The following is a 16,781-nucleotide window of genomic DNA, read 5'->3' on the forward strand; positions in this document are numbered from 1 at the left end:
CACGTTAGCTAGTTGATAGGGACTCACAAACTTAGCCATGATATCCTCCTTCCATAGGATATCATGGCTAAGTCAGTCCTGAAGCAGGTGTTAGGAAAGTAGCGATAAAAGGTGTTATCGCTACTTTTCCTGACGCTATGCTTCATAGCGTGGGGCTTGATGATGTCAGGTCAGGAACGCCCACTTTGCATCTCATTAGAGATGCAAAGCTGGGCGTTAGAAATCCCCATGCTAAAGCAAGGTTTCACGCGTTAGCGTGACCTTGCTAATATAGCGATAAAATTATCGCCGCTTTTCGGCCGAAAACGGCCGCAAAAGCCGCGATCATTTATTATCGCCTCGTTGTAAATATGCCCCGAAATTCCTACGCTAACGCAAGTTTTCACGCGTTTGCTAATTAGGACATAAAATTATCGCCGCTTTTCGGCCGAAAACGACCGCAAAAGCGGCGATAATTCTATCGCCTCGCCTTGCTGATATGCCCCATGGTTCGCAGGCGATACATTTTCATGTTCAACCCAATGTGTGCATTATATGCAATGCAAAACTTGACTGGTAGTTTACTTATATTAGCAGCACCTATTGCTCTGGCCAATATGTAAATGTTAAGAATTAAAAATTATACATGTTGACAAAAATGGAATTGGTCATCTTGCTCTGAAATGTGCACTTACATTGATACAATTCAAGTGATATCGTGTAAGGCACATATTACGTTAAGTATATTTTAGGTGTACTTCCAATGATTTGCTATATCACAGTTTCTTGATTTTCGTTTTTGAACAAAAATGAATTAATGAAAGCACAAGGGAAAAATTCACTAAAACTTAGTTTATATAAAGTTAATTTCTTTAATCATTCAACCATGCTTTCTTGCTACGTTTCTGGAAAATCAAAACATTCCCATATCAAAAGCTGAAAACACTACATAATTAGGTTAAGCACTGAGGATTTAATGAGTGAGATTGTTGTTTGGTCAAGTGCTGCACATAATAATTAAATCAGCCATCAGAGAAGGCTTATTAGCAGCTCAGAATACTGTAACGTTTCGTACTAACACACAGTGTACTGTGAGCTATAAATTCTAATAATGCTATGGCACTTCATCAGAACATCTACAAGACCATTGACCTGATTAATCAGCTATGAAATTACATTTCCAGTCTCCTAAAAGAGTTTAGACTTTTTAGAACACCATAGACACAACTGCAATATATTACTGGAACGATTTTTTATTTCTTCTGTGAAAAAAATGGCATATTTTATAAGTGTATGCAAACATACACAGGTTGTAATACTTTTTCTCTCTGGATAACTTTCTAATGCTTCATGTTCCTTCTGCCTCGTAAATTAGAAACTGCTTTACCGCTTTAAAGCGTCTGCTGAAACAGCTATCAGAAATAATATTAAATGTCAGGTCATTTTTGATTTTACTATTTCAAGCTTATAACTTGATCTAAATAGAGGTTTGCATTATGCTAAGTGGAAACTATGACAAAGGTAGAGCAGTAGGAAATGTAATATTGCACTTGCATATTATGAGCTCATTTATGAGAAGTGACGCATCGCTGCGTGAAAGCAGCAATGCGTCACTTCTCAGTGCACCCTCATTGCGACATGATGGATGCGTCATATTTACTGAATGATGCCTCATGTTGCAAGGAATTACAGAAACGTCAGTATTTCTGACGTGTCTGTAGGTGCAAAAGTGACGTATTGCCGGAGTGTGTCACAAATGTGACACAACTCCAGCATTCAACGGCGGTTCCCTGACAGATGGAGTCCATCAGAGTACGCGCTCTACAATGCACCATCATTGTGGCCATTGAATAGATGCCAGTAGTACACACCTGATGCCCATTGGCCAAATGGAAACACCTGCATACCACACTACAAAACACACCCCATTTCAGACCATGATCCTTTGCCATTCCAGCTCCACCGCAACAATAACTACCAAAACCTTTGTCAGTCAAGTGTTTTTTTGGGGGCTTTTCCCTGTCTCTTGTCCCTTTATCTAATTTCATTTAGTTCCTTGATGTCAGTTTATTTGAGTTTATTATATTTCTTTGCACAATACCAGGCTCCAAAAAATCCAATTTTACTGAGGAAGAATTGTCAGTCATGGTGGATGAAATCATCAAAGTAGAGCCACAATTGCTTGAAGTCCAAGTCCAAAATACACCCCTAGCACAAAAAAGGCAACTGCAGGCCAGAATAGTCTACAGAGTGAATACTGTAGCTAACAACCTGCTCACACAGGAGGAAAATAAGGAGAGGAGGAATGACCTGCGGGAGGGTGCATTCCCTATCCTAAAAGCGCTGCATGGAGGCCCAGAGGACTAGTGATGGTTCTCCCAGGCCCCCCTTACAACTCATTCCCTGGGAGGGGATAGTCTTGCAGATCCTACATCCTGTAGGCTTGACAGGATTACCTGGTGGAATAGAGTCTGGTAGGTAACACTTTACAAAGTCCTACTAAACCTCAATGCCCGACTTGTTCCCAAATCATCTGTTACCATAGTGTAGGGTACATATTTTCTTAACATACAAACCTCAATATATCAGTATGAGATAATGTGGATTGTTAATGTGAATGTATTGTGTTGCATCTAAGAGTACAGGTGTCAATCTCCATTACATGACACATGATGGTATGTTGCCTGTAAGTGTTAGAACACCTAATAAGCGACTAGCCACATGTGTGTCATATTGTAACTGTCTGTTCCATTTCTACTGCATATTTCTGACAGGTAGGTTCTACTAACCATTTTGCAAGTGTTTGGAAGTTGTATTTGAAATGACAACAATTACCATGATGCCCTGCTTCTGAATATTAATAAGCCATATTGCTAATGCTCTCTTGTCTAAAATACGTATACGTATGGTAAAGTGTCTAGTACTTAGCAATCCCTATTCAACGCTCTCTTCTAAAAATGGTTTGTGTTGTTTTCTGAAAGTTGTCTTGTTATTCTCAATCAATTTAATTGATGTCATGACCTCCACAAATCAAACTGTGTTGACACAAAAAATGTAAGGCATGACAATTACTATGGTGAATGTAAGCGGTACTTGCAAAAATTGACTCTGCACTGTTTACATGATGATTAATGCCAAACATCCATCCAAGTTGTGTAAATGTCTGTTTTGAAGTCAACTACTCCTTCGAATTATCAATTTAACATTTCACCTCTTCACTGAGTTGGGTTAAATGTTTGGGAGATGTGAGCTATACTTGCTAATCACAGCAAAGACATTTCAAGACAACTTATTGCCTGCTAATTTGAAGTTGTATTGTTTGAAAATGCAAAAAGTTAGAGTAGTAGATATGTTCAAGAGCACCGAAAGCTATAAACATAATAATCTCTACCTTTTTTTCTTCGCGGTATCTACATTGTTTGTCTCAAAAGATTTGGATGCAAAATACACACTCTTGCTGATAAAATGGTTCTCAGCTTCTCAATAGGTTCCACTGCCAGAACACGTGGTAAGGAATCAGCCACTGAAGAGACCTCCACTCAAGGCCAGGTTCAAGCCTTCAGTAAGGACAACGCTCCATGTAATCTGGTTGACAATGAGGAGCATGATCCATCTGGTCATCCTGGGGAGACCGCTCCCATGGGTATCACTGGGCCCACACCAACACCTCCTACCCCAGCTGTAACACCTCTGCTAGCCAAAGCCTCTACTTCCTGTGTTCCTATCACTGTAACACTGATTGTGTGCCCACCAGTCCTGGGTAATGCTGAAACCACAGCACCACCGGCTCCAGCTCACCCAGGACCCAATTGGACCCAGGACTCAGTTGGATGTGGCAGACTGTGCCAAGGGAACAGGGAAGTGGGGGTAGGGGTCATAGGAGGGCTTTTGTGGGCCAGCATAGTGAGGTCACTCTCATTCAGGACAACAATCGACCATGTCTTGGGAGCCTGTCACCAGTCCCAAGACATGATGGGCCAGGTACTCATCAAGCTCCAGGGGATGAACTTGTTGCAGAAGGACTCAGTTATCAGATGAAGGCTTACAACTCCAATATGTGGTCCTTGACTGGGGGGCTGCAGGACATTTACACACATATGTGCAGAGCTTTCCCAGCAACATCTACCTCTTCCTGTAGTTCTACAACACCTGGCCTATCTGCACCTGCCACAGGAAGGGAAGCCCTGCCACAGGTAGAACCACCTGCAGCCACCCCAGGCCTTACAACTGTAGCTCCCTCTCCCTCACAGGAGGGGACGACCATGCATAATACCAGGAGGTGAGGATGGCAAGACCTCTGCCACCACCAGCAAGAAACCAAGACACTCATTTCCTCCAATGTGTGCCTACCATTCAATCTGTGGACTGTTTCTGGACACATTTGCCTTTCTGATGCCAGCCGTATTTGGACATAGGACTTCAAACAATTCAGGCTCTCCAAATATGTTTCCTTTCACCATGACTGACTTCTTTTGGTTTGTCTTTTTCATTTTCGCTCTGTTGTGTTTTTTCATGTTTTGTTCAATAAATTCTCAACTCTAAAACTCATACACTGGTGTTGTGTATCTCAACTCTATCAATGCATTTGTTTTCTTCCATCATGACTTTACAATGACAAAAATCAAATGAAAGTGTAAACATAGATATTTTACTAGTAGGTAATGTTTCCAACCATATCTCCCAAAAAACAAACACCTGTTTGGACTGTTGGAGAGGGCAATACATGTAAACTGGATTGAGACTTTTTCTGAGAGAAATGTATAAACAAGCACATTTTAGAAAACAAGTGAAGACAAGAAAATCTTAGTTACTGCATCCTAAAAACATGCAGAAAAAGGTAGTCTAGATGATATTATTCATAAAAATAATATAGATTATGATTGATTAAGTAACAAGGTACTATATTTTATTAACACATGGTAGAAATGTGCAAAATGGTGAATTCTCATGTTATGGGATTTACCACTAATCATTCTCTATTATCATTTATGTGTGAATAACTAATGAGTATGTATCAAATATGAATGTTTAAATCACATAATGATGATGAATTTACTAAAATCTAAAATTTATGTGTGTAACGGTGTGCACAGAAAGGACATAAGAAAAGTAGGTGTTACACATTCCTAATTAATGATGCTCACATGAAACTTTCATAGATTGTATTTCGCATATCTACTAATGATACAATTCTAGAATGACATCTAAGAAATGTAAATTAAAATATATTTGCATGTTAGTACATTCGAAAAACAGACATACATCATGTATCATTTGCAACCATACTAATTGATTCCAAGTGCATCAGAGTTATACTAGAATCATGACATCTTTATATTTCTTATGAATGTATGTTTAACCATTCCTTATATTTAATGTTATATTAGCGCAATTTAATGTAGGTCTAACTGCATATTTGAAGTTTCTTGCCTTGCTGAATCCACTGCTCGTGAGAGAATTCCTCAGTATAACTAATAATGTGAAACATTGTTTTCTTTCCTGAGTTCTCATGTACTGTACAAAACACTTTGTTACATTTTACGATACAGTTTCTGATACAGTGAGGAACAGTTGTCTGGGAAACTTTCCTTTTGAACTTGCTTATGTGCTCTTGCTAAAGAAGTATTGTTCTAATGTTTTATGTAGTGGATTTCTTGAGGACTGGTTACCTAATTGTATGACCTATTGCTGTTCAATTTGTTTCTTCTTTATGTCGCCTGACACCCATCATATACGAACTGACCAATTGAATGAGTGCAAAGATCAAAAGGGAATGGACCAATTGTACCTGTGTGACCAGGTCCATTGGTTGTCGGTACCTTTCATAAAATCCCTCATACACATATGCAGGTGGAAAGGCAGAATATCTTGGTTCTCCACCTAGTCGAGACGTGACAGCATCATCATAGGGTTTGTTTCGGGTATACTGAACTCCACCAGGAGGTAGACCCACTGGTATTATAGTAGTGTCCAGAGATCAATATTTTTTTTATAAAAAGTGGAGTGCTCAAGTAAGGCGCAGTACAAATTTCCTACATCACCATACCGGAAACAGTCTTTAATTATATGGAGATGTGAAAAGGTTAAAGACAGAGGTGTGCGTGTGTAGATTGTGTTACCAATCTTACGCACTAGTTAGTCCATATGTGAGGTCGATATGTTTCAGACCCATTCTGCCCAGCTGGGTCTGGGGGCTTTCTTTAGGACCTAGAAATGTGAGTCGTTACTATTTGAGGAACTATAAAAAGTGGGTCACTGACTTACCTCTTAATTCTCAGGTCATTAGTACCTGAAGGGCCCCTATTGCGGGCTTCCGCGGGGGACCGGGAAGACACTCCTAACCTGCTGCGGCTTCAGGAATGCTATCTTGTTCTCACTCTGAATTCAGTGCCCCGGGTGACCTTGATTACTGATCAGTAAGAAAATGTTTGTATCTATTGAAATTGGATCCAGTACAGAACTTCCAATAGACACGGCGAAATGGTACATTGATGGATATGTTGAAAAATTCAAATTTGGGCTGATGTTGATTTTACAGGTAACTAATAAGGTAAGGTTACACCTTGTCTAGAGCAATTTCTACGTCATGTTTCATTGCACTTATCCCTATGATGTGCTGCATATGTTTTTAATGTGTGAAATTTAGAAATGTCTTTAAGCACACCTGCAGGGTGATTTTTCAAATTTTATTTGGATATCCTTTTTTTGTATGTGCCCACTTTTTTAAGGTAGCTAATCCCAAATGTATACATAAAATGTGATAATACAGGTGTGTTTCTTTAAACTCCTTAAATGACAACATTACCGACATATGCATTGCATATTGATTGTCAGAGAGATTTATACATGCATGAGTCCTGAGCATATGTTAACAGACAAGTCAATATGTAACAGGGAAAGTGGAGCTTTGTGTTGATTGCATCCACAACGCTGTTGGTTTTGTAAGTCATCAAGTAGCAGTGCAGGACTTGGATGATCAGATCCATGTCAGAAATGGTGAGTTTCTGCCTTATATCCCTTCCATTTTTCCAACACAGGTGTGAAGGGTTTACCGCCACAGTCACACCAGCAGAAAGGCATATTATGATTGTCCCAGCAGGGACACTGGTGGTCCTCCCTCCCACAGCCGCATTAGCCTAAACCCACCGTCAATGTGGTCGAAATTTCCTGGGGGTGACGGCGGGGCGGTGGTGGTCTTTCATCTATGGACCCGCTAACATCTAAATAGGGAGGACGGACCGCCAAGCCGTTGAACGGGATACTGCAGAAAAAGCGACAGCGGGCCTTGATCCGTCAATATACAAATCAGGCCCTATATTTTCATATTTGATCTGTTTAACAAAACAATACCTTTAGCACAGATAAACCAGCAACACATTTTGTCTTTTTCAAGACTTTTTAGGGGCTGCAAAAAAATATAACAAGGACTGTAAATAGGCACATTTAAATTCACATAACATTGTAAAACATCATTCTCACGTACAAACACCAAGAGAAAGAATCTAGTCAAGTGAATTGAGAGATGTGTAACATGACTTTTGTATTCCAATGCTTATGCGCCCAGTGATTTATTAGTAAACACATAAGCACCAGAGGGCATATGCAGGAAAAAATTGCATGTTAAATTGAAAATTTGCGCAATCATCTTTATTGTTGGCACACAGAGGGTTATGTATGTTACCATAAATGGGCCGAGTTGTGAAAGGTATAGATGTCAGAAATTTATCGTAAGCAAAAATCATTGGCCTCCTTTAATACATTTCCAAATGGTATCCGTAAGAGAATAAAGTATTTAATGAATTAGAATATGGTGCTACCCTATAAGTTGCCTTTATTGAGTTGGAATTAATTCTTACTTTATATATAAGAGGCAGAGAGCAATGTATCAAAAAGCATCTATGAAAGTCAGTTTTATTTTTACAATTTACACATTTGATATATTGTAAACTGTAATAAAAAATATATCCAATAATTATAACTGGTAAAGGAAAAAAGACCACGTTTTTTGATATCTAAGTAGCTTAAAGAAAATAAACATTTATATTGAACTTATTAGAAGAGTGCTGTATAAAAAACTTTATTGATGTAGATGATCTTTATTTGATCCAATTAGTTATTCGGAGAAACCTGATAAGTCACTGAGAATTGTACTGGAAATAAAGACTATAAGGGGAAACATTTAGATTAATGTTCATATTCTGATTTTATAGGATGATCTCCACAGAAAGAGACTGCATCTTATATTTTATCTGGTGAAAGACTAATCATGGTGTACTTCATTCATTATTGATAAGATATAGCTAGTGTGACAGTATAGTGCACTTGATAATTAGAAGTTGACAAGGTGGTGAGATGTATAAATTGGGAAGGATGAGGAAAATATATGAATACTGCACCAAAGTTACTCTAACTATAACCTTAAAGGCAGTGCTTAATTTGTTAAAAAAGAAGTGTCAGGGCCCTCATCAGGAGGCCACTGCTTCTTGCTCCATGCATTGCACCTGCCAGTGCTGCCGATGACAAATCAGACTATTCCCGGCCCACAAAGCTAAAAGCATGGCTTGGGAGGCTGTTTTTAGTAATTTTATATATATATTATATTAATAATGAAGTGTTCTTCTGCTCATCTCTAACTTAGACAGACAGCACCACCATGTGGCTGCTGTCACAAGTGCCGATGTTCACAATTAAGTGCAGGTACCGAGCACCGGAAACCACCGACCCAAATTAAGCACTGCCCAAAGTATCCCTGATGCTTTAGATGTTAACTTACAAATATAAAAGGCCTGCAGAGATAACAAGTCTTCACAAGCTACCAAGTGAGACACGACAAATGTAATTCTAAGAATAAAATAACAATAGATAAACTTCAGCTAATGTGTTACAAATCTGCAAAATATTGTAACTAAGATTCTAATGCTGGAAAGTGGTAACATATACAGATTAGCACATACAGATAAATAGGAGAAATTGAAGTAAGAAGAAGTGCCCACCTCCAATAGAAAACTAAGAGTTAGATGTATTGTAAATGTTTTCAATTGCAGACACTGTGAATCGGAATTTGCAAGCAGAAAAATGAATTCTCCAATGTTTGAATCCAATTTTAGGAATCAGTGAAGTTTTCCATGAACCTAAAATGGGATTCCGAATGAATGTTGATTTAGTGTTTGGAAAAGGTGTGTTTTGGGTCTCTCTTCCAAATACTGAATCAATTCCAATGCATCACTGGTGTGCAATGGCAATTCCAATTGCGAACTATTGAAGAATTACCCACACCTGTGACACATTTGCAAAGGAGAAGGGGTTGCTTGGGGGCACTTTTCCTTTGAAAATTGTTGTAAACATTTCAGTGGATGCAGGCAGGTGTCCAGGTGACCACTGGCAACTCTAATTGAAACTTAAAAAAAAAATGTAAAGCAATTCTGTTACAAATAAGGAAAACTGGCTGCATTTACAAAACATTTCCTTAATTTAAACACAATCTCGGACATGGTGGTCTGCCATACCATTATTGTCTCCAGTCAAAGTGAATCACAATAGGTGGCTAAACTCATGAATATTAATGAAGTGGGTCAGATTGTGAACCACTTTGATCCTGAATTTTATGAGCCAACCTATTAGTATATGGTTGGTTCACAAAATTCCAAACTGATCACTAAAATACTTGTCACAAATTGCGACCAGTTTTAGATAAGTGTGATAGTACACCTGACGCAGTTTCTTAGTGGCACACATGTTCGGAGGGTAATGAAACATACTGCTAGTGTGCAATTTGAGGTCAAGTTATGGCTCCAAGACTCGATCATAGATTGAAACATCTGTGTAAGATGATACTGTGAGTAAACTAAGGGGTATATTCACAAGAACGTGTGATAACTACCGCAAGAGTAGCCTAACGCAATTCTCAACATCGCAGCCCAACACGGCAAAAGTAAGCCGTGCCATGCAAGTATTCACAACGCAGCGGTAGCATGCGATAGTCACCAGATAACGCGTCAAATGGCCGTGCAAAATCCAACGCCACGCTGCGAAAATGCGAAACGTGAATGCAAAAAATCATGTGATGAGGCCAATCGCAGTAAAAAAATTAGCGAAAACCAGCCACAGGCCTGCAGATCCCATGAGACTGGCGGGAAAATGCACTATAAAAGAAACAAAAAAAACACCAAAACCAAATCAGGACATGCCGAACTGCCTAAGCCCCACGGAGGGCCAGCACGGAACCCCGCAGGAAGACCAGATCATCGTCAAGGAGGTGATAGAAAACTATCAACAACTGTTCGGCACCTCCCCTGCGGCACTGGCAACACCAACGGAAATATGGCAGTCCATCGTCACAAAAGTCAATGCAATCGGAGTGTCGAGGAGTTCAATGGAGGAGGTCAGGACGCGCTGGCATGAAGTGCACAGCCAAACGAAGAAGAAACTCTCCGCCAACAGGAATGCAGCAACGGTGACCGGAGGTGGGAGTCCTGCGACACAAGAAGAGCTGGATGAGCTGGAGAAAATGGTTGCCACAGTCAGCAGTGTGTAGATGGTGGCAGGAGTTGGGGGCATGGACACATCTCGATACGACATGACCCAACAGCAACAGGGTGAGTAACGACCAGGGACTGGGAGGATGGGGGAAGATGGACACAATGGCACACATGCACAAATATGTGTCCCTGACAGCCTTGGCACACTGCAGCACACATAGAAACACCAAGTAGGCCCCCATCCACTATGTGCACAAAGGGGCCCCCTTCCCCAACACCAATATCACAACCTACCTATGCACATGTGCTGAATACAGGAAATCAGCGGCTCTGTGAACCACACTGACTATGTAAGTGACACTGCATAACAGATAGCATGGCTGCAGTCACAATATATACCATGGCACACGAATCGACATGGAGGTGTCCCATTGCAGATCAAATCCGTAAAGGAGCAGGTCACACTCTGACATATCCAGGTGCACCCAAAACCCATGCCGCACAACACACATAGCAGACGAACAATGCACCAGGCCACAAAATCTGTCCGGAAGCACATATGACCCAAGTCAAAAACAATACAGCCCCCGAAGAGCACACAATTCAAAGGCACCCCGCCTCAAAGGGAGAAGGGTCCACAAAATCAGAGCTGTGGGGGCAAATCCCCCACAGTACAGCACACACACATAGCAATGACGGCAACGTGGTACAATGCGCAACACCAGAGGACAGAGCTCACAACATGTTCCGCTCGTGTGTATCAACTGTCCACTCACATCAGGCATTGCCTGACACTGTGTGATGACAATGTACCGGTACTACCATACATCCATCATGTAGTCAGTAAACACATTGTCTTCCATCAAATAACCAGCTCCACAAAAACAGTCACAATGTACATTGGCATGCAGTCTGAATGTAAACATCTGCAATCCTTCAACATACATGTGCAACACTGTTAACCTGCTTCACCCCTTTACAATTCAGAGGGACAAAAAACACCTTGTGCAGAGCACACCCCACTTCCCATCAGTGATGATGAAGAGGACAACCTGCACATATGTCAGGACACCCTCCATCGGATAATGGACAGCCTCCGCACCCCATCCCCTGGAGCAGGGCAGGCCAGCTGCCTAGAGGTGAACCCACCACCTGAACAGACCACACAGCAGGAAACACACACCACCACGGCTGTCTCCCAGGATCCCCCGACCAAGACACGGAATTACAACAGCGTGTGTGGGCATGCCAGGTGGAGTGGGCTGATCAGCTGCGGGTGGGTTTTCGAGCTTGTGGCAGCCAAACTCGATGCCATACGTGGGTGTCTGAGTCCCATCAGGGACCACGCACAGTCCCTATCAGACACCCCCTGTAAGCACCATGCTCTACCACAGACCTTGGCTGACCTCACTGGGGCCATTAATCAGAAACAAGAACTGTCTGGTCAGACAGGCACCAGCAATGACAACACAGAGTTGGCACAGCTGCGGAGGACAATGGAGACCATGGAGCAGATGCAGGCTGGAAGTATGGCTGCCACATCTGGACACCAGCGAGCAGTAGCTGGGAACTGCAACGCCCTGCAGCACATCATCTTGCCGTTGATGCCACTGAGCCTGTCACAGATGGCTGCAGCGGGAACATCAACAAACACAGCTCAGACCCCTGATGTGTCAGTGGCACACGGTGATGCAGCCCCATCACCTCTGCAGTCTGATGTGTCATTGGCACCCATTGAGTCAGCCATTACACTGCCACACACACCTGACACACCGGACACAGAACCTGTATCAGGGGAGTAAGATGGGGATGGAAACTACTGTGTGAGGAAGGAGGCAGTAGCATCCATCACCATATAGCCTGTCCCTGCCTGGTTCTGACCTATGCATCATGCCCTGGGAAAACACCTCCCATTGACCCCTGGAACACTCGGCGACATTCACCCGGACCCCGACACGGACTGCCATATACTCACTGCTGGACAATCACACAGCAACCCTGCTGCGGAGTGCACTCCCCCTCGTCCTGTTTGGCCCACCGCTGGGCTTCCATGTAAAGTGGGCTTGGATGGCCATGTACAGCTCCAGCTCCGTCTATCACCTGAATGTGAATAAAACATTCTAAATCACACAGATGTGTCATGACTATGTTCACTTACGTATAGAAGTATGGCAGGATGTAGGGACAATGATGCACATGTAGGTACACCCTGGTAACTGACATCTATGCGTATGTGTATCCCTGAGACACATGGCCAATTGGATGACTGTGTAGGTGAGTACTAGCTGTGTCCCCATTGCACATTAACTACAGTCTCACAACCCCCCAACAGAGGCACACATACATGTATTGAATAGGGCTCTGTGTAGGAATGTCCAATCGGTAGCAGGCCAGAGGTGGTGTCCTACATCACATGTGACAACCGGACCTCATGTCGCATACCTACACGCACACATCTGTGTTGCCACGTCCAGTCACAATTCATGACATAGCTACACATGGTCTGAGTTTGGACCCCGTACACACATTGCAGAAGTAACGAAAGTGCACAGGTCGGCTAGCAACTATCCCATAACAATGTCTGGCCCACAGAGGTGGAGATTGCAAAAGGGAACCACCCCTATTGTACATGCGTCAGTCAGTTCCTCCCTGTGTATGGACGATGCACATTGTGGCACACGAATGGACATTCAATTCAACACTCATCACAGTTAGACACCAGTGGATTAGCATAGACTTTATTGGCATGTGCATGTCAGTATGTACAAAGCAATGGCCACAACAGGCAGGGACAGGCTTAAAGCGCTTACACGCATCATGGGAACATGCCGAGGTTCAGGAAATGGTGAGGCAAAAATGGACAACGGTCTCAGCACACCTTGCCGTTCTGGAGGAGTCATATGTTGTCTGGCATCTGCCCATTGCCCTGTGTGAGGGCACTCGACTCACTGCCCATGTGATCAGCATAGTGTTCTGCCACCGGAGTGCGCAGACTGTCTACTCTGCTGACAGTGATCAGGTGGAAGGGTCCGACAGGTTCACATGTCGCCCTACATTGCCATGTGTGTTCACTCACCCCAGCAGTGTGTCCGAATTGGTAACGTTGCAAAACGTCGCTGTGTTGCTACGAGCATGGACCGGCATCACCTTGCACAGGTTTGTGTATACACGCGTAGTTCCATGCACATGCATCCAGAGTCCTGATGATGGCAGACCTGACCTGTGCTGTGGGTGACAATCTGATGTGGCTGCAGGGATGTAGTTACTCGTCCATGAATGCCAGCGCAGCTTCATGTGCAATGTGTTCCAATAGTACGTCGTTGTCGTGTTCGAGGAACACCAGGGTGAGACAATCCATTAAGTGGTCCGGGCAGGTGTGCTCAGCACACGTCGTTTCCCCAATCCGCAACACAGCCCAATAGGGGAGTGCCTTGATGTGGTCACTGCACACGAGGAATTGTGCAATCTCCCATGCACAACTGCCAAAACATACGCAGTATGTCAAGACATCCCATGCACGGCTGTCTCGGTTACACTCCTGTTCGTGATCCAACAGGGGGCGCAGACACAAATCATAATCCAATTCATCTACGGTTGTGTTGGATAGGCAGACACCCATGGGACACTCGAATGTGCATGTTCGGCGGTGGAACCAGGGCTGGATGCAGGTGACAGGCCAGGCGGAAGCTCAGCCGGTAGCTCATCTGCAGCACTGCCATTGGCAGTGCGCCCAGTGAATGCAGCATACATGCACCGGACTGTTCCAGGTGACGGGGGTTGTGCATGTGCCCGGGATGGCCTGACATTCGTTGGTGCGTCTCATGAAACCGGCACTCTTCTGGACTGCGGCAGTTGTGTGGAGGATGTGCCACAGCTCTGGGCTATGATTAGATTGTGTGAGTCACGCTGGGTAGAATGGGTTGCTGTTTCCGTGAGTGTCAAGGGCATCCCATGCGGGGGTACCTCAGGCAGGGCCTTCTGTGTCTGGGTTGTGGATAAGTTGGATTGTTCATTTGCACAATGCGTGGTGTGGGAGTCGTCCATGTCTGCCATGACATCTCTCTCAGGGTGTTCCAGCCGCGTTCAGGACCAACGTCAGAGGTGCAGGTGTCCTCCCGCCTTCTGCATTGGTACAAAGGAGCTTTCATCCCTAATGTGCGTCTGGCTACTACTTGCGTTTTCGGAATGTGATGTGGCTTTGGCTCTGAGATTGAGGAAAGGCCTTGGTCTCATGATGTCCTGATAGCGATATAAACACACATGTTGGCATATATGGCCAGGTGCCCAGGAGGCCTTGCGCTGCTTGTGCAGTCTCACTCCGTCTCTCTTCCTCGTTCTCTCCCTCCCTCTCTCCCTCTCTTTCCTTTGTTGTGCCCATGGCACTCCTTCTTCTCTTGGATTTTGTCTTCCAGGCTGTGTCCTACAGATTGTCTAGTGCGAACCCGCTACGACTCATCCAAATGGTTTTTGGGTTTTGCTTTGAATGGTGTTTTGCGTTGGTGATTGCATTGATGTATGACTGATTCTCCATTTTCTGGGCACACATGTGTGTTGGTATTCCTGCTTGTGTGACATCTGTCAAAAGATTTTTTGGGGGGATTTGTAGTGTTGGTGTGCAGTTTATTTGTCTGGGGGGCCCCCAGGATGAGGGCCCGGGGGGGTGTGGGTTGCGGGCCAGTGTGTGGGGTCAGTGGGTGTTGTGGCCCTCTTGGGTGTCGGTGCTGCATGGGCAGTCGCTCGGGGGCATCTGTGGTTCTTCATGTGTGGCCCTGGGCTGGGCTCCCTTTCGTGGTGCAGGCTGTGGTCCGACTTTGCACCAGGTCAGAGCAGGTGTTATTTTCCTGCTACTAACAAGCCTTATCGCCTGTTTTGTGTTCTTATGGCAGTTCTGGCTGGTCGTTGTGAATGTTGTGGAGTGGTGTTGACACGACTTTGGGCACGGGAACGCCTACTCTGCATCCCATTAGCGATAGTTGTGGGGGTCTTCAGTGGCGATGTGTTTTGCAGCTGCTATCACTGGTAAACTGGTGCTGTGGGCTGTTAACACCAGCTTGTAAATGGGGCAATTGATTTATCGCAACTTTGGCTGGGATAAAGGGCCGTTAACTTGGCGATAGCTCCTTGTGAATACGGCCCTAAAATGCTTGCAGCCTGAGTGTATATCTAATGCAACCTCTTAACTTCACCTAGTTTATAATGGTTTGTTTCAGGACATCGGCATGAAAATTGTGGATTTTCACTCATAAATTGATTTGCTCAGAATTACTATTATGACTATGGTGAAATTATATGCATAAATCTACTAGCTGAGACAGGGAATGGCAGTTCTGTGTTTGGAGTGCCATAGTCGTTTGTTGAGGACTGGCAAACGCATTTGTTTGTAAGTATTACATTGAATATGACCCATTCAAACTTTGGACATGGTCCTACTTTTACTTCAGTCAAATGCAGGAGTAAAAACCTCTCCAGAGTGGTATGAGAGAGGGAACATACATTCTTCTCCATTGGTTGTGATGTGGCGGAAGCAGTTGCTTCACTGACAAAAATGTTTGCCCAATCGACAAAAAAAAAAAAGCCCTGTACAAATGTGCTTTTGGTAAGAATTTGCATAGGTTTAATTGTACACCCTGTACAATTACACATGCATACCTGCTTAAACATGCCTTTACAATCACATTGTGCATAGAATGCACATCAAAATATAAACTTTGAAAAATAACTCTGTATACATTTGGGAGAACAGAATTGTTACACATATACACAAGTTGCTTAACTCACTGTACAGAGGCATACTTTGCTAGTCTGGTCTCTATCACAGTGAAAATGATCTTTTGATGCAGAGAAATAGAAAGAGAAAAAAAGAGATGGTGAGATGCAAAAGTCCCTTACACGGTGATGGACGTATACCCATGCCCTGAATGCCCCTGCTGCAGGGATATTTGGACCCAAGGTAATACTTTTTGATCCTAGGCGAACGTGGACCATGCGTGTGCTTTATGACCTAGGCCTGTCTCACATTAATGTGGTCTGGTTTGATCAGGAGATGCCCACCAAGCACTAACCTCGTGATAGTGGAGGAATACTTCCCTTCACTGTAGTTAAGAGACACAAGCATGGTGGTGGCAACGTACCAGTTTTGTGTTCAGTAGTAATCTTTACTGAGAACAGACTACTTTACTTGTGTCACTGGAGTGGTGCCTATTGGCCCACTCATGCAAAGTTTCATGGCTGTGCACTTAACTTACTCTTGACCTGCATGTATTGTGTGTAGCGATGGACAGCGCATGCTGGGATGCATGGGTATGCGTGTGTGTGGTACATATC

Source organism: Triturus cristatus, chromosome 5_1, assembly GCF_964204655.1.
Source record: "Triturus cristatus chromosome 5_1, aTriCri1.1, whole genome shotgun sequence".
NCBI lineage: Eukaryota > Metazoa > Chordata > Amphibia > Caudata > Salamandridae > Triturus > Triturus cristatus.